The sequence below is a fragment of the Ovis aries genome, chromosome 18 (genome assembly GCF_016772045.2).
Source record: "Ovis aries strain OAR_USU_Benz2616 breed Rambouillet chromosome 18, ARS-UI_Ramb_v3.0, whole genome shotgun sequence".
Classification (NCBI taxonomy): domain Eukaryota; kingdom Metazoa; phylum Chordata; class Mammalia; order Artiodactyla; family Bovidae; genus Ovis; species Ovis aries.
In genome coordinates, this window is record NC_056071.1 from 1509525 (window position 1) to 1531494 (window position 21970).

The 21970-nt window shown below is 37.2% G+C and overlaps 1 long non-coding RNA gene and 1 other non-coding gene across 2 annotated transcripts in view; both read left to right on the forward strand.

Annotated features, from left to right (window-relative positions):
* The first annotated feature begins 9094 nt into the window (after positions 1-9094).
* Positions 9095-21970, forward strand: part of LOC105603013 (uncharacterized) — a 139210-nt gene continuing 126334 nt past the window's right edge. The window contains exons 1-2 of the long non-coding RNA XR_003585683.3: positions 9095-14982; positions 16407-16442. This is a non-coding gene — a long non-coding RNA (uncharacterized LOC105603013). The remainder of the gene's footprint in view (positions 14983-16406; positions 16443-21970) is intronic.
* Positions 15661-15727, forward strand: LOC114109255 (small nucleolar RNA SNORD109A). The gene has a single exon (XR_003585933.1). It is a non-coding gene; the product is annotated as a small nucleolar RNA SNORD109A (small nucleolar RNA).

A 21970-nucleotide genomic window follows, 5' to 3' on the forward strand; every position in this document is an offset into this window, starting at 1 on the left:
CTGCCAGCCTACAGAAGTTGTTTTGTGGAGTTTGCTCGGCGTTGAAATGTTCTTTTGAGGAATTTGTGAAGGAGAAAGTGGTCTTCCCGTCCTATTCCTCCGCCATCTTTCCCTCTGTCTCCAGTTTACCCTTGAAAGGTTGTTTTGGTCTACAGATTACGGTTCTTACCTTAGGCACAAGAGGTCCCAGGTTCAGATCCGGGACAAGCCCCCAAGATGAAAGGTTGTTGCTGAGCCCTGAAAGACTCCAGGATTCTTGGCCCCCAGAGGAGAGGAATTCAAATGATGAGGCATGATTGCTCAGAGCTTTTATGTGATAATGTTTTATTAATGTATAAAAGAGATAGATAAAGCTTCTGACATAGACATCAGAAGGGGGCAGAAAGAGTGCCCCCCTGCTATCCTTTAGCAGTATGTTACATATCTATCAGCAGGCTGCTAATTAGAGAAAGGAAATGTCTCAAAACTCAGAGTGGCACCCTCATCCACATGCATTTTGAGATAACGTTGGCACAAGATGAGTCATCCCAGGCCATAAAACAACTGACGTGAATCTTAAAGAAAGGCAGGTTTCCAAGCAAATATATAGTTTCATTAACATAGATTAGGAGAACAATTTTATGAGTAAAACATACTGGTTTGTTGAGCCCTTATCGGTTCTGAGTCTTAAGCTGAACGAATTGACTTGAAGAAAGACAGAGTCTAGGGTAAAAACATAATTCATTAGCATAACTTAAGAAAAACATTTCCATAAGAAAAATGGATTGGTTAGCTCAAGATCTGAGAAAAGTTAAGTTCAGGTGGAATCAGGTGTCATCATAGCAGCACAGAATTATAAGAGAAAACTTTTAATTTTGTACAGAGGAGGGAAAAAATCTGACACTTGTAGATTGTTTCTTCCTGACGCTTAAGAGAGAGAGAAAAAAATGCCTGACACTTGCAGCCTATTGCCTCTGTTTGGAGACCCCTAGCCTTCCTGCCTGTTACCCTGTCACCCTGACACCAGGATTTAAAGATACTATATCTGGTAAGAATTTTCAGGAAAGAACGGTTAAATCTCTGGGTAGTTTTATAGTTCATCATCTTCATCATCAATTAAAAACGGGCAAAAGACATGAATATATTTTTTCCAAAGAAGACAAATGGAAAGCAGCTTTGTCATTTCATTGATGAGCTCTAGAATTTTACTGGTAGCATCCTTAGGATTTTCTATGTATAGTATTATGTCATCTGCAAAGAGTGACAGTTTTACTTTTTCTTGTCCAATTTGGCTTCCTTTCTTTTTATTCTCTGACTGCCATAGCTAGGGCTTCCAAAACTATGTTGAATAAGGTGGTGAGAGTGGACCTGGTCTTAGCTTTCAGATTTCAGGAAAGGCTTTCAGATTTTCACCATTGAGTGTGATGTCATCTATGGTTTTGTCACATATGGCCTTTATTATGTTGCACTAGGTTCCCTCTGTGCCCATTTTCTGGAAAGTATCATAAATGGGTATTTAATTTTATTAAAATAATTTTCTGCTTCTATTAATCATATTGATCATATGATCATATGGTTTTTATTCTTCAGTTTGTTAATGTGGTGCATCACAGTCATTTACAGATATTGAAAAATTCTTGAATCCCACTTGATCATGGTATATGGTCCTTTTAATGTATTTTAATATATTGTTGGATTTGTTCTGCTAGAATTTTGTTGAGGATTTTTGCATCTATGTTCCTCAGTGCTATTGCCCTGTAATTTTCCTTTTTGTGATGTCTTTGTGTGGTTTGATATCAAAGTGATGGGGACCTCTTGAATGAGTTTTGCAGTGTTCCTTTCTCTGAAATTTTTTGGAAGAGTTTCAGAAGGATAGATGTTAACTCTTCTCCAAAAGTTTGATTGAATTTACCTGTGAAGTCATCTGCTCATAGATGTTTGTTTGTTGTGAGAGTTTTTTCCATCACAGTTTCAATTTCAGTACTTGTGGTTGGTCTGTTTATACTTTCTATTTCTTCTTGATTCAATTTTGGAAGGTTGTACCTTTCTAAGAATTTATTTCTCCTAGGTTGTTCAGTTTATTGGCATATAGTTCCTTGTGGTGGTCTCTCACGATCCTTTGTATTTCTGTGATGCCAGTTGTAACTTCTCGTTTTTAATTTCTAATTTTATTGATTTGAGTCCTCTCCCTTTTTTCTTAATGAATCTGGCTAAAGATTTATCAATTTTACCTTCTTAAAGAACCAGCTTTTAGTTTCATTGATCTTTGTTATTGTTCTTTTTGTCTCTATTTCAATTATTTCTGCTCTGGTCTTTATGATTTCTTTCCTTCTAGTAACTTTGAGTTTCAATTGTATCTCTAGTTGCTTTGGGTGTAAGGTTACATTGTTTTACTTGGGATTTTTCTTGTTTCCTGAGGTAAGATTGTATTGCTTTAAATTTCTATATTAGAACTGCTTTTGCTGTGTTCCATAAGTTTTGGATCATCATGTTTTCTTTTACATTTGCCTCTCTATATTTTTTTATTTCCTCTTTTGTTTCTTTAGTAATACATTAGTTACTTTGTAGCATACTATTTAACCTCTATGTGTTTCTGGTTTTTATAGTTTTTTTTTAATATATATATAGTTGATTTCTAATCTCACAGTATTGTGGTCACAAAAGATGCTTGATATAATTTTAATCTTTAAAAATTTACTGAGGCTCAATTTTTGACCCAGGGTGATCTATCCTGGAAAATGTTTCATGTGCACTTGAAAAGAATGGGTATTCTGCTGCTTTTGGATGGAATGCTCTGTATATTGGAGAAGGCAATGGCAACCCACTCCAGTACTCTTGCCTGGAAAATCCCACAGGTGGAGGAGCCTGGTAGGCTGCAGTCCATGGGGTTGCTAAGTCAGACACGACTGAGCAACTTCACTTTCACTTTCATGCATTGGAGAAGGAAATGGCAACCCACTCCAGTGTTCTTGCCTGGAGAATCCCAGGGACGGGGGAGCCTGGTGGGCTGCCGTCTATGGGGTTGCACAGAGTCGGACATGACTGAAGCGACTTAGCAGCAGCAGCTCTGTATATATATCAGTTAAGTCTATCTGGTGTAATGTGTGATTTAATGCCTGTGTTTCCTTATTGATTTTCTTTCTGGATGATATGTTTGTCCATTGATGTAAGGGGAATGTTAAAGTTCTCTACTATTATTATGTTACTGTCAATTCCTCTTTTTATGGCTGTTAGTATTTGTCTTACATATTGATCTGCTCCTATGTTGAGTGTATATATACAACTGTTATATCTTCTTATTGGGTAATCCCTTGATCATTATGTAGTGTCCTTCTTTGCATCTTGTAACAGCCTTTATTTTAAAGTCTATTTTGTCTGCTATGAGTATTGATACTCCAGCTTTGTTTTGATTCCATTTGCATGAAATATCTTTTTCCATTCTCTTACTTGAGATCTGTCTGTGTCCCTAGATCTAAAGTGGGTTGCTTGTAGACAGCACCTATACAAGTCTTGTTCTTGTATCCATTCAGTCACTCTGTGTCTTTTGATTGGAGCATTTAATCCATTTACATTTAAGCAAATTACCAATGTTTGTACTTAATGCCATTTTGTTTATTTTTCTGAATATTTTCTGTAGGTCTTTTTTCTTTCTCTTTTGTTTTCTTTTCTCGTGGTGTGAGGAACAAATTTAGTGTTGTGTTGGTGTTGTTTTTTCTTTTGTTTGTATGTATCTATTGAAGTTTTTTGGTTTGTGATTATCATGCAGTTTTGATATAGCAGTTTATATAAATATAAGATTAAGTTGCTAGTCTCTTAATTTCCAATGCATTTCCAGTAACTTGCCTTTTTATACTCCTCACAATTGCTAGATTTGATGCTGTATTTATGTGCAGATGATTTCCCACTTCTATTTTATCTTTGCCTTTACCAGTGAGTGATCCCATTTGTAATTTTTGTTGTTGTTTTTGTTTGTTTCTAGTTATGGCCTTTTTGTTTCCACCTACAGAAGTTCTTTAGCGTTCCTTGTAAAGTTAGTTTTGTAGTGCTGAATTCTATGGGTTTTTGCTTGTCTGTAAAGCTTCTGATTTCTTTGTTGATTCTGAATGAGGGCCTTGGTGGGTATAGTATTCTTAGTTATAGGTTTTTCCCTTTCATCACTTTAACTATATCATGCCTCTCCCTTCTGGCCTGCAGAGTTTCTACTAAAAAATCAGCTGATAACCTTCTGGGGATTTCCTTGTATATTATTTTTTGCTTGTTAGTTTTAGTATTTTTTTCTTTTTCCCCAGTTTTATCAGTATGCATCTCTGCATGTTCCTTCTTGGATTTATCCTGCCTGGTGAAGTGAAAGACACTCAGTCGTGTCCAACTCTTGTGACCCATTGGACTGTAGCCTGCAAGTTTCCTCTCTCCATGGGATTCCCCAGAAGAATACTGGAGTGGGCTGCCATTTCCTTCTCCATGGGATCTTCCCAAACCTGGAATCGAACCCATGTCTCCTGCATTGCAGGCAGATTCTTTACTGACTGAGCTAGGAGGGAAGCCCATTATCTTGCCTGGGACTCTGCAATTCCTGGACTTGGGAGACTGTTTCCTTTTTCATGTCAGGGAAATTTTGAGCTATGATCTCTTCAAATATTTTCTCAAGCCCTTTCTCTCTTCTTCTGGAACATCTATAATGCAAATGTTGGTGAAATTAATGTTGTCCCGATGTCTCTAAAACTGTCCTCATTCATTTATGTTCTTTTTTTCTTTATTTTGTTCTTCAGCAGTGATTTCCACCATTTTGTCTTCCAGCACATTTATCTGCTCTTCTGCCTCATTTACTCTTCTACCAATTTCTTCTAATGTATTTTTAATTTCAGTAGTTGTATTGTTTACCTCTGTTTTTCCTTATATCTTCTAGCTTGTTGTTAAACATTTCTTGTATCTTTTTAGTCTGTTCCTCCATTCTTTTTATAAGATCTTGGATCATCTTACTATCATTACTCTAAATTCTTTTTCAAATACATTGCCTGTTTCCACTTCACATAGTTTTCCTCTGGAGTTTGTCTTGTTCCTTCATCTGGAACATATTCTTCAGCCACCTTATTTTGTCTAAGCAATCCACAGGCTACAGGATCAAAGTTTCCCTTGGTTCTGGTATCTTCCCCCTTGGGGGTGAGGCTGATCCAAGAGACTTGCTCAGGATTCCTTGTGGGAAGTACTGGTGGCTGCCCACCAGTGGGTGAAGCTGGGTCCTGACCCTCTGGTGGACAGGGCCCTGTCTAGTGGTGTATTTAGTGGTAGCTGTGGGCTCAGAAAGACTTTAAGTGGCCTATACCAAGGGAACATTTCAAGCAAGGGTAGGCTTGATAATGGACAGAAATAGTAGGGACCTAACAGAAGCAGAAGATATTAAGAAGAGGTGGCAAGAATACACAGAAGAACTGTACAAAAAAGATCTTCATGACCCAGAGAATCACGATGGTGTGATCACTCACCTAGAGCCAGACATCCTGGAATGGAAGTCAAGTGTGCCTTAGAAAGCATCACTACGAACAAAGCTAGTGGAGGTGATGGAATTTCACTTGAGCTATTCCAAATCCTGAAAGATGATGCTGTGAAAGTGCTGCACTCAATATGCCAGCAAAGTTGGAAAACTCAGCAGTGGCCACAGGACTGGAAAAGGTCAGTTTTCATTCCAATACCAAAGAAAGGCAATCCCAAAGAAAGGCAATGTCAAGGAATGCTCAAACTACCGCACAATTGCACTCATCTCACACACTAGTAAAGTAATGCTCAAAATTCTCCAAGCCAGGCTTCAGCAATACGTGAACTGTGAACTTCCAGATGTTCAAGCTGGTTTTAGAAAAGGCAGAGGAACCAGAGATCAAATTGCCAACATCTGCTGGATCATCGAAAAAGCAAAAGAGTTCCAGAAAAACATCTATGCTTCATTGACTATGCCAAAGCCTTTGACTGTGTGGATCACAATAAACTGTGGAAAATTCTGAAAGAGATGGCAATACCAGACCACCTGACCTGCCTCTTGAGAAATCTGTATGCAGGTCAGGAAGCAACAGTTAGAACTGGACATGGAACAACAGACTGGTTCCAAATAGGAAAAGGAGTATGTCAAGGCTGTATATTGTCACCCTGCTTATTTAACTTATATGCAGAGTACATCATGAGAACTGCTAGGCTGGAGGAAGCACAAGCTGGAATCAAGATTGCTGGGAGAAATGTCAATAACCTCAGATATGCAGATGACACCACCCTTATGGCAGAAAGTGAAGAGGAACTAAAAAGCCACTTGATGAAAGTGAGAGAAGAATAATAGCCAGGACATGGAAACAACCTAGATGTCCATCAGCAGATGAATGGATAACAAATCTGTGGTGCATATACACAATGGAGTATTACTCAGCCATTAAAAAGAATACATTTGAATCAGTTCTGATGAGATGGATGAAACTGGAGCCAATTATACAGAGTGAAGTAAGCCAGAAAGAAAAACACCAATACAGTATACTAACACATATATATGGAATTTAGAAAGATGACAATGATGACCCTGTATGCAAGACAGCAAAAAAGACACAGATGTGTATAGCGGACTTTTGGACTCAGAGGGAGAGGGAGAGGGTGGAATGATTTGGGAGAATGGCATTGAAACATGTATACTATCATGTAAGAATCGAGTTGCCAGTCTATGTCCAATGCAGGATACAGCATGCTTGGGGCTGGTGCACATGGATGACCCAGAGGGATGTTATGGGGAGGGAGGTAGGAGGGGGTTCATGTTTGAGAACGCATGTACACCCGTGGTGGATTCATGTCAATGTATGGCAAAACCAATACAGTATTGTAAAGTAAAATAAAGTAAAAATAAAAGTTAAAAAAAGTAAATAAAAAAAAAAGAAAGTGAAAGAAGAGAGAGAAAAAGTTGGCTTAAAGCTCAACATTCAGAAAACTAAGATCATGGCCTCTGGTCCCATCACTTCATGGCAAATTGATGGGGAAACAGTGGAAACCATGTCAGACTTTATTTTTCTGGGCTCCAAAATCACTGCAGATAGTGATTGCAGCCATGAAATTAAAAGACACTCCTTGGAAGAAAAGTTATGACCAACCTAGATAGCATATTAAAAAGCAGAGACATTACTTTGCCAACAAAGGTCCATCTAGTCAGTTCAGTTCAGTTCAGTTGCTCAGTCGTGTCCAACTGCGACCCCATGAATTGCAGCATGCTAGCCCTCCCTGTCCATCACCAACTCCCAGAGTTCACTCAGACTCACGTCCATCAAGTCAGTGATGCCATCCAGCCATCTCATCCTCTGCTATCCCCTTCTCCTCCTGCCCGCAATCCCTCCCAGCATCAGAGTCTTTTCCAATGAGTCAACACTTCGCATGAGGTGACCAAAGTACTGGAGTTTCAGCTTTAGCATCATTCCTTCCAAAAGAAATCCCAGGGCTGATCTCCTTCAGAATGGACTGGTTGGATCTCCTTGCAGTCCAAGGGACTCTCAAGAGTCTTCTCCAACACCACAGTTCAAAAGCATCAATCCTTCGGCACTCAGCCTTCTTCACAGTCCAACTCTCACATCCATACATGACCACAGGAAAAACCATAGCTTTGACTAGACGGACCTTAGTCGGCAAAGTAATGCCTCTGCTTTTCAACATGCTATCTAGGTTAGTCATAACTTTTCTTCCAAGGAGTAAGCATCTTTTAATTTTATGGCTGCAATCACCATCTGCAGTGATTTTGAAACCCCACCCCAAAAATCTGACACTCTTTTCACTGTTTCCCCATCTATTTCCCATGAAGTGATAGGACCGGATGCCATGATCTTCGTTTTCTGAATGTTGCTCTTTAAGCCAGCTTTTTCACTCACCACTTTCACTTTCATCAAGAGGCTTTTTAGTTCCTCTTCACTTTCTGCCATAAGGGTGGTGTCATCTGCATATCTGAGGTTATTGATATTTCTCCCAGCAATCTTGATTCCAGCTTGTGTTTCTTCCAGTCCAGCATTTCTCATGATGTACTCGGCATACAAGTTAATAAGCAGGGTGACAATATACAGCCTTGACAGACTCCTTTTCCTTTTTGGAACCAGCCTGTTGTTCCATGTCAGTTCTAACTGTTGCTTCCTGACCTGCATACAGATTCCTCAAGAGGCAGGTCAGGTGGTCTGGTATTCCCATCTCTCTCAGGATTTTCCAAAGTTTATTGTGATCCACACAATCAAAGGCTTTGGCATAGTCAATAAAGCAGAAATAGGTGTTCTTCTGGAACTTTCTTGCTTTTTGGATGATCCAGCAGATGTTGGCCACTTGATCTCTGGTTCCTCTGCCTTTTCTAAAGCCAGCTTGAACATCAGGAAGTTCACAGTTAATGTATTGCTGAAGCCTGGCCCTGGAGAATTTTGAGCATTACTTTACTAGTGTGTGAGATGAGTGCAATTGTGCGGTAGTTTGAGCATTCTTTGTCATTGCCTTTCTTTGGTATTGGAATGAAAACTGACCTTTTCCAGTCCTGTGGCCACTGCTGAGTTTTCCAAATTTGCTGGCATATTGTCAAGACTATGGTTTTTCCAGTGGTTATGTATGGATGTGAGAGTTAGACTGTGAAGAAAGCTGAGCACTGAAGAATTGATGCTTTTGAGAGTCCCTTGGACTGCAAGGAGATCCAACCAGTCCATCCTAAAGGAGATCAGTCCTGGATGTTCATTGGAGGGACTGACGCTGAAACTGAAATTCCAATACTTTGGCCACCTCATGCGAAGAGTGGATTCATTGGAAAAGACCCTTATCCTGGAAGGGATTGGGGGCAGGAGGAGAAGTGGACAACAGAGGATAAGATGCCTGGATGGCATCACCAACTCGATGCACATGAGTTTGGGTGAACTCTGGGAGTGGTGATGGACAGGGAGGCCTGCCATGCTGCAGTTCATGGGGTCACAAAGAGTCGGACATGACTGAGCAACTGAACTGAACTGAGCTGATATGCTGTTGGAGGGTTGGATGTGTTGTGTTCCAGCTCTGTGGATTTTTTGGCCTGAGGCATCCTAGCACTGGAGCCTAAGGGCTCTTGGATGGGGCCAGATGTTGGCATCTAATTGGTCGCCTCTAGAACAGCTCATGCCAGTGAGTACCCCCCAATACTTCTACCACCAATATTCTTGTCCCTGTAGTGAGTCCCTGTAGAGTTGCCCTCTGCCTTCTCAGGAGACCCCCCAAGTCCAGGTGGTAGGTCTGGCTGAGGCTCCTATGAAGTCACTCTTTTTCTTCCTGGGTCCTGGTGCACACAAGACCTTGTGTGTGCCCTCCAAGAGTGTAGTTTGTTTCCCAAAATCCTAAAGTGTCCCCGCAATCCTAGAGTATTCAATTCCTTACATAAATTGGTGTCACTGTAGCTTTTAATGTATTAATATTTATTTTTATTGAAATACAATTGATGTGCAATATTATGTTAGTATCAGGTGTGCTAACAGTCATTTGACACTTATTACGTACATTATGAAATAGTCACCACAATAAATTTAGTAACCACTTGTCTTCATATAAAGTCATTACAATGTTATTGACCATATCTCTTATGCTATATACTACATTCCCAAGGCTTATCTATTTTATAGCTTAAAATTCGTACCTCTTAATTCCTTTCACCTATTTTACCTGTGTGCCCCCACCCCTCTAGAAAACACCATTTTTTTTTCTCTGTATTTATGAGTCTGCTTTGGTCTTTTATTTGTATTGACAATTGATTCCATAGTTAAATGAGATCATATGGTATTTGCCATCTGTTTGACTTACTTCACTTACCATAATACTCTGTAAGTCCACCATGTTTTCATAAATGTCAAATTGTATTCTTATGGATGAGTAATATTCAATTACATATATATATATATCTCATATATTTTTATTCATTCATCTATCAGTGGACACTTAAACTGTTTCCACATCTTGGCTATGTAAATAATGCTGTAATAAACATGGGAGTGAATATTTTTTTTTTCAATTAGTATCTTTGTTTTATTTGTGTAAATACCCAGCAGTGAAATTGCTGGATTATATAGCAATTGTATTTTAAATATCTTAGGAAGCTCTATACTGTTTTCCATAGTGACTACACCAATTTGCAATGCCACCAAAAATGCATGAGTGCACTTTTCACCACATCCTAAGCAACACTTATTCGTTGTTGTTTTTTATTATTTAATGTAATTCTGATAGGTCTAAGGTAGTATTTTATGTTGGTTTTTATTTGCTTTTCCCTGATGTTTATTAACGTTAGCATCTTTTCATGTATCTGTTGTCCATCTGTATATCTTCTTTGGAAAAATGTTTGTTCAGGTCCCCAGCTCATTTTTTAATTGGGTGGTTTTTTCTGATGTACAGTTGTATATGTACATCCAAGCTTGTTTTGGTTAGTTGGAGTCAAGTTTCCAAATTTTAGAATTATTTGTTCTAGCTCTGTAAGAAAAGAAATACAATTGGTATTTTCATAGGGATTGAATTGAATCTAAGGTTGGCTTGCATACAATGATCGTTTTAAAAATACTAATTCTTCCAATCTATAAGCATGAAGTGTATTTCCATTTATTTGTGTCATCTTCAGTTTCTTTCATCAGTGTCTTATAGTTTTTTGAGTGCAAGATTTTTACCTCCTTGGTTAGAGTTATGCCAGGATATTCTATCCTTTTTGATGCAATTATAAATCAGATTGTTTTCTTAATTTCTCTTTTGATACTTTGTTAGTATATGCTGCTTCCCTAGTGGCTCAGACGGTAAAGCGTCTGCCTGCAATGTGTGAGACCCGGGTTCAATCCCTGCATTGGGAAGATCCCATAGAGAAGGAAATGGCAACCTACTCCAGCACTCTTGCCTGAAAAATCCCATGGATGGAAGAGCCTTGTAGGCTACAGTTCATGGAGTCGCAAAGAGTCAGACACAATAGTGAAGTTAGAGACTCCACTATCAGTATATAGAAATGCAACAGATTTTTTTCATCAATATTGTGTCCTGCAACTCTACTAAAGCCACTGAAGATTTCCAGTAGTTGTTTGGTGATGCCTTGAGAAGTTTTTATATACAGCAGCCTGTCATCTGTAAACAGTGACAGATTTACTTCTTTCCAATTTAGTCTACTTTTTGTCTGATTTTTGTGGCTAGGACTTCTAATGTTATGCTAAATAAAAGTGGTAAGAATGGGTATCCTTGTCTTACTCCTGATCTCAGAGATGTATTTAATTTTTCACCACTGAATTGATGTTAGCTGTAGGCTTGTCATAAATGGCCTTTATTTTGTTGTGTTTATTCTATACCTAATTTGTTGGAATTTTTATTCCTCAATTTGATAGGAATATCACATTGATTGATTGTGAATATTGAACCACCCTTGCATTCCTAGGCTAAATCCTAGGAATTAGGTAGCTATCTAGTCCTTGACATTTTTGTTAGAAGTATTAAAACTAATTATTCTTTTTTATTACTGCTAATTTGGTGTCTATACTGTCTGTTTTTTTTTTTATGATTCTATCTTGGCAGATTGTATGTTTTTAGGAATTGATTCATTTTTTTGAGGTTTTCCATTTTATTGGTGTATATTGTTCATAGTCAGAGAAGGCAATGGCACCCCACTCCAGTACTCTTGCCTGGGAAATCCCATGGACGGAGGAGCCTGGTAGGCTACAGTCCATGGGGTCGCGAAGCGTTGGACACGACTGAGCGACTTCACTTTTTTTCACTTTCATACACTGGAGAAGGAAATGGCAGCCCACTCCAGCATTCTTGCCTGGAGAATCCCAGAGACAGAGGAGCCTGGTGGGCTGCCATCTATGGGGTCACAGAGAGTTGGACACGACTGACGCGACTTAGCAGCAGCAGCAGCATTGTTCATAGTAATCTGTTATGATATTTTGTATTTCTGTGGTGCTGATTGTAACATTTTATTTTTATTACTGATTTTATTTGAACCTGCTCTCTTTCTTGGGGATTCTTGGTATCACTGAATTTTTTACTATTTTTTAGTCTCTTATTATTTCCAATTTTATCTTTATTATTTCTTTTATTTTAACAACTTTTGGGTTTGTTTGCTCTTTTTTCTAGTTCCTTTAGATGTAATTTTATATTGTTTGAGATGTGATTGTTCTCTGAAGTAGGTTTGTGTAATTATAAACTTTCATCTTAGAGCTGCTTTTGCGGCTAATATTTTGGAATGTTGTCTTTAGATTTTCATTTGTCTTCAGGTATATTATTTTTTTAATTTATTCGTTTTAGTTGGAGGCTAATTACTTTACAATATTGTGGTGGTTTTTGCCATACATTGACATGAATCAGACATGGGTGTACATGTTGCCCCCCATCCCGAAGCCCTCTTCCACCTCCCTCCCCATCCCATCCCACCAAATTTGAGTGCCCTGTTTCACGCCTTGAACTTGGACTGGTCATCTATTTCACATATGGTAATATACATGTTTCAATGCTATTCTCTCAAATCATTCCACCCTTACCTTCTCCCAGGGTCCAAAAGTCTTTTCATTACATCTGTGTTTCTTTTGTTGTCTTGTAGATAAGGTTGTTGTTGTTATTGTTTAGACTCCATGTTTTTGCATTCTGTGCCACTTTTCTTGTAATTGATTTCTAGTATATAATTGTGATTAGAAAAAATGCTTGATCTGATTTCAATTTTCTTAAATTTATTGAGACATCTTTGTGGCCTAGTATGTGATCTATCCTGGAGAATGTTCCATGTGTATTTGAAAATAATATTTATTTTGCTGCTTTTTGGATGGAATGTTCTACATATATCTATTAAGGCTACATGATCTAATGTTTCACTTAAGCCCAATATTTCCTCATTGATTTTCTGTATGGATGATCTATCTATCCATTGAGGTAATTGTGGTATAAAAGTCCTATATGTGTGTTAGTCGCTCAGTCACGTTCAACTCTTTGCAACCTGCCAGTCTCCTCTGTCCATGGAATTGTCCAGGTAAGGATACTGAAGTGGGTAGTCATTCCCTTCTCCAGGTGATCTTCCAGACCCAGGGACTGAACCCAGGTCTCCTGTGTTTCAGGTAGATTCTTTACCATCTAAGCTAGCAGGGAAGCCTAAAAGTCCTGTACTATTATTTTATTACTGGCAGTTTCTGTCTTTATGGTTGTCACTATTTGCTTTATGATTTTAGATGATCCTATGTTGAATGCATAGATCTTTTCTATTGTTATATCTTATTGCTAGGTTGATCACTTAATCATTATATAATATCCTTTCTTGTTTCTTATACAGTCTGTTTCAAGTCTATTTTGCCTGATATAAGTATTTCTATTCAAGATATGTCTTTTGAGTGGAATACTCAGTCCATTACAGCTAAAGTAATTAGTGGTAATTATGTACTTATTTCCATTTTGTTAATTGTTTCCTCTTTAAAAAAAAACTATGTGTTAAAAAATGTATCCTATCCTATGTGTTCAATATGAACACATGTATTCTGTGGCTATGGAGTATAAATCTTTCAGATAGAAGAAGTATCACACTGAATACTTTGCATACTTTAATAATCTTTTAGGTGATATAACCCAAGTTCACAGTTAACTACTGTTTCTTTAGACCTGGGTTCGATTGTTTCTATTATACCAAATATACATATCAGCACTGAAAATCACTTCACTGCAATAGCACTTCATGTATCTTTCTAGGCAGAGGAATCTTGAGATGCTTCTGGAGTTGCCCTTATAACCAAAGTTACTATAATCAAGTCGAATACCCACCTGCGCTGTTTTCCCTATAAGCTGGGTGCAAGTGGTAAACTCTCAAGAGAATTAGTATGGTGTAAGGAATGCTTATTGGCTGGTAGTTGTCCTGTCTGGATCAAGGATGAGCAGAAGTATCCGGGTTACTGAAATCCAGCCAAGTGGCCTTAGACAAGTAACACTCCCAGAACTGGCTTAATTGATAACTTCCTCAAATATCTCTGAACACCCCTACCACATGCATTGCATTTTTTAATCACAGGATATTTTTATATCATAAGGTATTTATATAGTCTTTATTATATACAACTTTAGAATTTTCCATTTCAGATAACTGCTCTGTCATTTGCATAGTTCAGTAGAGAGGATTATAGGCTATTTGTTCATGGGAAATAGATGGGGAAACAGTGGAAGCAGTGTCAGACTTCATTTTTGGGGGGCTCCAAAATCACTGCAGATGGTGATTGTAGCCATAGAATTAAAAGACGCTTACTCCTTGGAAGAAAAGTTATGACCAACCTAGATAGTATACTCAAAAGCAGAGACATTACTTTGCTGACTAAGGTCCGTCTAGTCAAGGCTATGGTTTTTCCTGTAGTCATGTATGGATGTGAGAGTTGGACTGTGAAGAAGGCTGAACCCCGAAGGATTGATGCTTTTGAACTGTGGTGTTGGAGAAGACTCTTGAGAGTCCCTTGGACTGCAAGGAGATCCAACCAGTCCATTCTGAAAGAGATCAGCCCTGGGATTTCCTTGGAGGGAATGATGCTGAAGCTGAAGCTCCAGTACTTTGGCCACCTCATGTGAAGGGTTAACTCATTGGAAAATACTCTGATGCTGGGAGGGTTTAGGGGCAGGAGGAGAAGGGGACAGCAGAGAATGAGATGGTTGGATGGCATCACTGACTCGATGGACGTGAGTCTGAGTGAACTCCGGGAGTTGGTGATGGACAGGAAGGCCTGGCGTGCTGTGATTCATGGGGTCGCAAAGAGTCAGACACGACTGAGTGACTGAACTGAACTGAGAAAACTCAGAGAGGGAACAAGTGGATAAGTGAAATAGGAAGGGTGACAGTGCATGAAGCAGTGAAGTTTGTGGAAAGAAATGCCTACATGATTAATTAAAATGGAATCATTCATGGTTTGATCTGATCTATTTTCTTTGTGGTGTTTTGCTGCAGGTCAAAAACTAGAACAAGTTACCATCTTTTCACGTGAACAAGTTATTTTCAAGGAAGGAAAGTGAGCAGCTACACTGGTACAGTTGTAATTCTTATGTGTTTTATGACTAATGATGTCAATAGTCAATGTCTGTGAGGTCATTCCTTCAGAGAACCAAGGGAGAATACTTTTATGACAGATATATCTTTTCTTGTGAATGTCTCTATATGGTTCAAGGAATTCTGATTATTGTTTCTTCCCTTTTTAGGACCTTTTTTATAAACAGTAACATGAATAATTTTGGAGAGTCGTCATATTTCCTTTCTTCAACATTTTGTATTGAATGACAATAATCTTGTAATTAAATACAAATATGCTAAACATTGTTACTTTTAATTTTTATCTGGCACATTCAGAACATAGATGCTTCTACTTATTTTTGTACTGTAACTATACTACATATAACTTTGCTACATTATTTAAATTTTCAAATTTTTAGTTACATTTTCTTTATTTTCCCAATAGATTTTATCTAATTTTATTAGAAAAATTCAAAGTCAGAGTTTTCTTCATATATATACATATATATATATGAGGGTTTATATATATATCTTATATATATATATATAAGAATTTCATTATTCTTTCATTATTCAGGAACTAAATATAATGTTTACTATACCAGGTACTGTTCTTTATTCATAGTGCAATAGGTAAGCCTGAAGGAAATGAGCCTGGCTATGGAAATGCTTACTTGTTGGGAGGGTGCTTGTCTGGATCGATGATGAGAAAAACTGTCTGAGGATGCTGAGGGACTCATTCCAGATGTCAATCTGAGGTCCAGTTGAATGCCCCTCTAACCAAACAAGTAAGACTCTCAGAGCCTGGCTCTATGTGGTGACCCCTCAGTGACAACATGCCAGTGTTAGCATGTTTTTTTTCTTTCTCAAAGAAAAGGGCATTAGTGTCCTATCCTGTAAGGCGGTATATACCATTATGATATAGTGATCAATTTTGCTTTATTTTGCTCTCTTTGAACAAAGAGTCATAAACATGACTTTATATATACATGTGTGGCTTTCCTGGTGGATCAGTGCTAAAGAACCCACCTGCCAACGCAGGAGATGTGGACTTAATCCCTGGGTCAGAAAGATCCCCTAGAGAAGGAAATTGCAACCCACTCCAGTATTCTTGCCTGGGAAATCCCAGACAGATGAGCCTGGTGGGCTACAGAGGAGCCAGGTGGGCTTGAATCCATGGGGCTGCAAAAGAGTCGGATATGACTAAAGCACTTTAAGGAATGAGAAAATGAAAAAGGTTAAATTAAGAAGGGGACAAGCAACTGTGATAGGTACTGAAAGTCTCATTAAAGTTGGACTTAAAGAAGGGAACACCACATGCATGCAGTAAATAATGGTAACAAGTAAAATTTGGTAAACCAAATTTTAGTTCTTTGTTATTTCTGCTATTGAATATCTTCTAAGACTCTGCTTTCCTTTTTGTCATGTTTTGCTGAGACAGCAGGACTGGAATCAGGTCTTCCATTCAGAGGATGGGGTGAGTAGCTATTTGAAATTCATTTATCATATGCTCTGTACCAGGTCCTGAGGTTTCTCTGTTTATCTTGAGAATATTTTGGTGATGTGTCCTTTTGCTCACTAAGGTCACTTACATTATTAAATCTTTATAACTTCTTCTTTTGTTTTGACTTTTTTCTGCTTTGATGGAAAAATGTCGAATTTTAGAGAATTTTTGGCAATTTCATAGTGGATCAAAAAATTATTGTAGTAAAATTCTATACGTGCCAAAATATTTTGAGATTTCCTCATCTTTTTAGTTGTTGGGATTTCAGGATACCAACACAGTAATTCATAAGTTTTGTGATCTCAGTGCATTATATTTTTGTTTCTGCTTTAGCATAAATTAGTTGTTTGATTAACATAAATTAGTTGTCATTCATTTTTGCACTATGGAAAGTTGCACATGAACTTTTTAGATCTCTTCAAGACCATGAAGTTTTTATATGATAAATGTTGTTCCTTTTGAAACACAAAATAGTTCAATTTTCAATATTGTATTGTACTAGAAAAAGAGTATTATTTAGAGATATTAAATAGATAAATATGAAATATTAATATCATATGTGGCATCATCATTATTTCTTCCCAAAACTTAAAATATGCCTCACCAAAAAGAGTAGTCCATATATTTCCTGGCAAGCTATGTTGAAGATTATGTGTTACCTAGGACTGTGACATTAATGCCCTAAGAATAAGTAAATGTTTTTCTTGACAAACCTGTCACAAATTCTATCAGGTAGTATTTATGCTTGTGTTTATTATGTATTGTTTATTTATGTATATATTCTCTAAAACTATAGAATATAATTCTAAAGAGCTGATTAATAACTTTAAAAAAGTCATGGATTAAAAAGGAAATTGGCTTAGCCAGATATTGAAATGAACTCTAGAACGTCAATCATTAACAAACTTTGAGCAAGCATCTGAATAGTAGGAACAATGCAAAACATGTTTTTATTTTAAAAATACCTTCTCAAAACCCCTTATTTGTATATTTATTTCTGTTACTAGATGCACAGTGCCATGAAGTCAGGGATACTGTCTCAGTCCAAAGACTATAATACCTAATTCCCCAGTGGGTTTTAGGGAAAATTTTTTTTTAATTTATTTATTTCAACTGGAGGATAATTACAATATTGTGATGGTTTTTGCCATATATAAATATGAATTGACCACAGGCATACATTTGTCCGCCCCCATCCCATACCCTCCTTCCCCATCCCTCCCCACCTAAAAGCAAGTGAGGGAGAGGAGTCACAAGGTGTGTGATCAACTTGTGCAGAACCCTCTTACTGGCTGATGATGTGGTAACAGGGTGGTGCCACAAGGGTTAACATTATTAGTCCTCAGGATTTAGTAAGTCTGGGGGCTACATGTTCATGGTCATCAAGTAGTTAACTTCTTCCATTTGGTGGATGTTTTAGCATCTGTAAAACAACTCAGTAAATGTGCATCAGATACTGTTATTTAGGTACTTCAGAGAGAAACTAAAGAGTCTGTGATTGCCATACCACTGATTTACTTTTTAAATTGTTACCAATTCTCCTGGCCCAAATGCTACTTTTGTCACTTCATGTTCACATCCTTTCAATCATCAATTCTTGAGCCAGACCTTTGTGACTCAAGGGAGTCCTGAGAAACTGTACCTTTTCTACAAACAAGAGGCAGACAGAGGATATGGGGGAAGGGGCCTGTCCTGGGATGGCCCCATAGAGTCCTGTTTAAATATAAAATAAAATGGAAAAATTTACTGAAGGACACAAACTGCAAAAATTCAATCATGAAGAGTAGATAATCTGAATAACTCTACTAATGAAATAATTAAGCTTGTGGTTAAAATCCTTTCCGTAAAGAAAACTCTAGGTCCATAAAGCTTCACATGAAAAAAACAAAAGACAAAAAAACAATCTACACAATTGTCTATAAAATTTGAAAGAAAGAAATACTTTTCTACTCATTCTATATGAACAGCTTTACCTTGACTTTTTTTAAAGCATGCCATTTAAAAAATATTTAAAAATTCCTCTTGAGCATAAATGGAAAATAATCTAATCAAAATTGTAGTAAATGAAATCTGACAATATGTAGAAATACTGTATGGCCAAGTGAGGCTTATCCAAGAACTGCAAGGTTGGTTAGCATTTAAAAATCAATGAATGTAGGTAAAATACCTCCAGAAAGTCAAAGTGAAAAACCTTCAGATAATTTGCTTCTCTATAAAATTAACAGAAACCCTGACAAAAATGGTCAAAATTACTTTTTAAGAACTTTGGAAATTAACCAAATATTTGTAGAATTTCAAAACACATTTATTCAAGAAAACTGGCTGTCTTTCACCAAGGACAGCAAGCTTTGTAACATTTTAACTTGCCACTTCCAATACCTCTCTCCTTAGCACTATGGCAGGCTTGAAAATAGTAGACCAGCAGCCATCAGTGGAAGAACAGGTTTGGAGATCCCTCAAAAGTCCTGTCCTCAGAAAATTATTACATTGACCTCTCTGGAAGCTCCCTAAAACAGTCATGTTTACAGGACTTGTATTTGTGATGTGTGTATCTGTAGCAAGGGGGAAGGGCTAACTCCGAGCTCACTCAGTAGAGTAAGCCCTATTCCAGAAGAGTAACCAAAAGGAACCCATGGAATTTTTTTAGTGTGACATGTCCTTAAAGTGTTGATAGCAACTGGGTTAAAGAATGTGGCAAAAAAAAAAAACTAAAAAAAGAAATCTTGGAAATGAGATGTACAAAGTATTATTTGAAAAATTCTGAAAATTCTTTTTGATCTAGAAAGTTACATACTTGTGCAGAGTTGCTTGCCTGAATGTGAAACACTTGAATAGAACCTAATCAATTGCCTCTGGCTTTCTTTTTGTTAATTAATTAATTTTTGGCTCTGCCAGGTGTTTGTTGTGGTGCATGAGTTTCTCACTGCCATGGCTTATCTTCTTGCAGAGCACAGGCTCTAGGCACATGGGCTTCAGTAGTTGCAGCTCATAGGCTCTAGAGTGTGGGCTCAGTAGTTGTGGTGCGTGGGCTCAGTTAACCCATGGCATGCGGAAACTTCCTGGACCAGGGGTTGAACCTGTGTCTCCTTCATTGGCAGGCAGATTCTTAGCCACTGTATCACCAGGTAATCCTGCCTTTGGCTTTCTTTGAGGATCTGTCCAATCAAAAAGTGAAGAAGGCTAAGGAAGTGTTGTGAACTACCTGGGGCTTAAATGTAAGCCCCAACACACATACACACAAACACACCTTTAACAAAGGGTGAGAGATGTATTTATTAGAGGCATTGAAGGTAATCTTGGTCTGATTAATAGCTGACCACTAAAATAACTAAGCAGAAACTTCAGTGTCCACCTACCGCTGGGAATAGAGACTTTACACAGTTAGTCCATGAAGATCATTTTTAAGACAACAGCAATAACAGCAAACAACAATAAACTTTTGGAATTGAGAAAAACAGAAAAATGAGCTGCCACGTTATATATAAAACATTCAGTTTTCAACAACAGCAACGAAAAATAAAAGATATTCAAAGAAACAGAAAATTATGGCCCATACACCAGATAAAAACCATAGAAATGTTCTATATTTCAGTAGAAAATTTTCTATTTTCAATAGAAAATATATCTGAGGCAGGTCAATGTTGGACTTAATAGACAAAGACATTAAATTAGCTAGTAAAAGTCTATTCAAAGAGCTGAAGTAAAGCATATCTTAAAAATGAAAAGGAAGTATAAGAATTATGTCTTACCAAATACACAGTACCAATAAATAGATAGAAATTGATAAAAAAAAACCACATGCAAATTCTGGACCTAAAAAATAAAAGAATTAAAATTGAAATTGCACAAGAAGAGTTATCACAACAGAGCTGGGTAAATAGAAAAGTTAATGAACCTAAAGATAGCTCAGTTGAGATTATTCAGTATGTAGAAGGAAAAATAATAAAGAAAAATAAACTGAGCTACAGAAAACTGAGATATCATGAAATATACCAATAGACTTATAAATTAGAGCCCTAGAAGGAGAAGAAAGAGAAATATTAGAAGAAAGAGAAATATTAGAAGAAAGAGAAATATTAGAAGAAAGAGAAATATTAGAAGAAAGAGAAAACATAATAACTAAAATCTTTCAAAGCTTGATGAAAAACATTAATCTCCAGGCCACTCCAGTACTCTTGCCTAGAAAATCTCATGGACGGAGGAACCTGGTAGGCTACAGTCCATGAGGTTGCAAAGAGTCAGACACGACTAAGCGACTTCACTCACTCCACATCCAAGAAGATCAGCAAATTCCAAGGAAGAATAAACTCTAAGAGATCCAGACCGATACACATCACAGTCAAACTGCTGAATGATAAAAACAAAGAGAAAAATGACTCAGTAAGTTTAAAAATTGACTTCTAATAAGCCTTGCAGACCAGAAGGCATGTGATGACATGCTCAAAATTATAGGAAAAAAATCTCAACTAAGAATTCTGTATCTACAAAAACAACATCTTTTAAAAGGGGAGAAACTGACGATCACAGATGAAGAATTTTAAAAAAAAAAAGAATTTCTTCTGTAAGATATTTTCTACACGAAATGTTAAAGAGATTTCTTCTGTCTGAAATAGAGACACTGGAGAGTAACTGAAATCCATATGACAAAATAAAGAGTAGTTTAGTTACCTTAGCTGAAACTACATATATAAATATAAAAATAAAATATAAATGTGTTTTTATTTCACACAACAGCAGGGTGCAAATTCTATTCACGTTTCCATAGACTATAAACCAGGAGACACTGGAACATATTCAAGGACATAAAACAAGGTGCAAATAGTTCGTGTTCTAAAGATATTGAAATCATAGAGTCTGTTCTCTTATCACTGTAGAATTATGTTAGCAATCAGTATCAAAATAGACTTAAAAATAACCCATATTTTCAAGTGCAGTGTGACATTTACCAACAGAGATCTTTGACAGCCATAAAAAATCTCAGGAAGGTAAAAAGACTGAAAAGACACAGAGGGTGATTGCAGAGAAGAAAACATTTAAATGAGAAATTACATCAAAATGAGAAATTAATATCAAAGATACTTTTAATACCCTGTGTATTGTGAAATTAAATGTCCACTTTTGAATGAGGGATGTATCTAAGAAGCCATAACAAGGAAAATTAGAAAATATTTAAAACAGAATAAAAATGAAAAGAGAATTTATCAGAATTTGTTACATAAAGTTGAAGTTGCTCAGATACAATGTGAAATCTTGAATAAGGTATGAAAATAAATAATGGACACTAACATAATTTCATGAACTTTGAACAAAATCTGTACTTTAGTTAACAATACTCCACATGCCAAGTTGCTTCAGTGGTGTCTGACTCTTTGCGACCCTATGGACTGTAGTCTGCCAGGCCCCTCTATCCATAGGATTTCCTAGGCAAGAGCACTTGAGTGGGTTGTCATACGCTCCTCAAGGGGATCTTCCCAACCCCCAGGATCAAACCTGCATCTCTT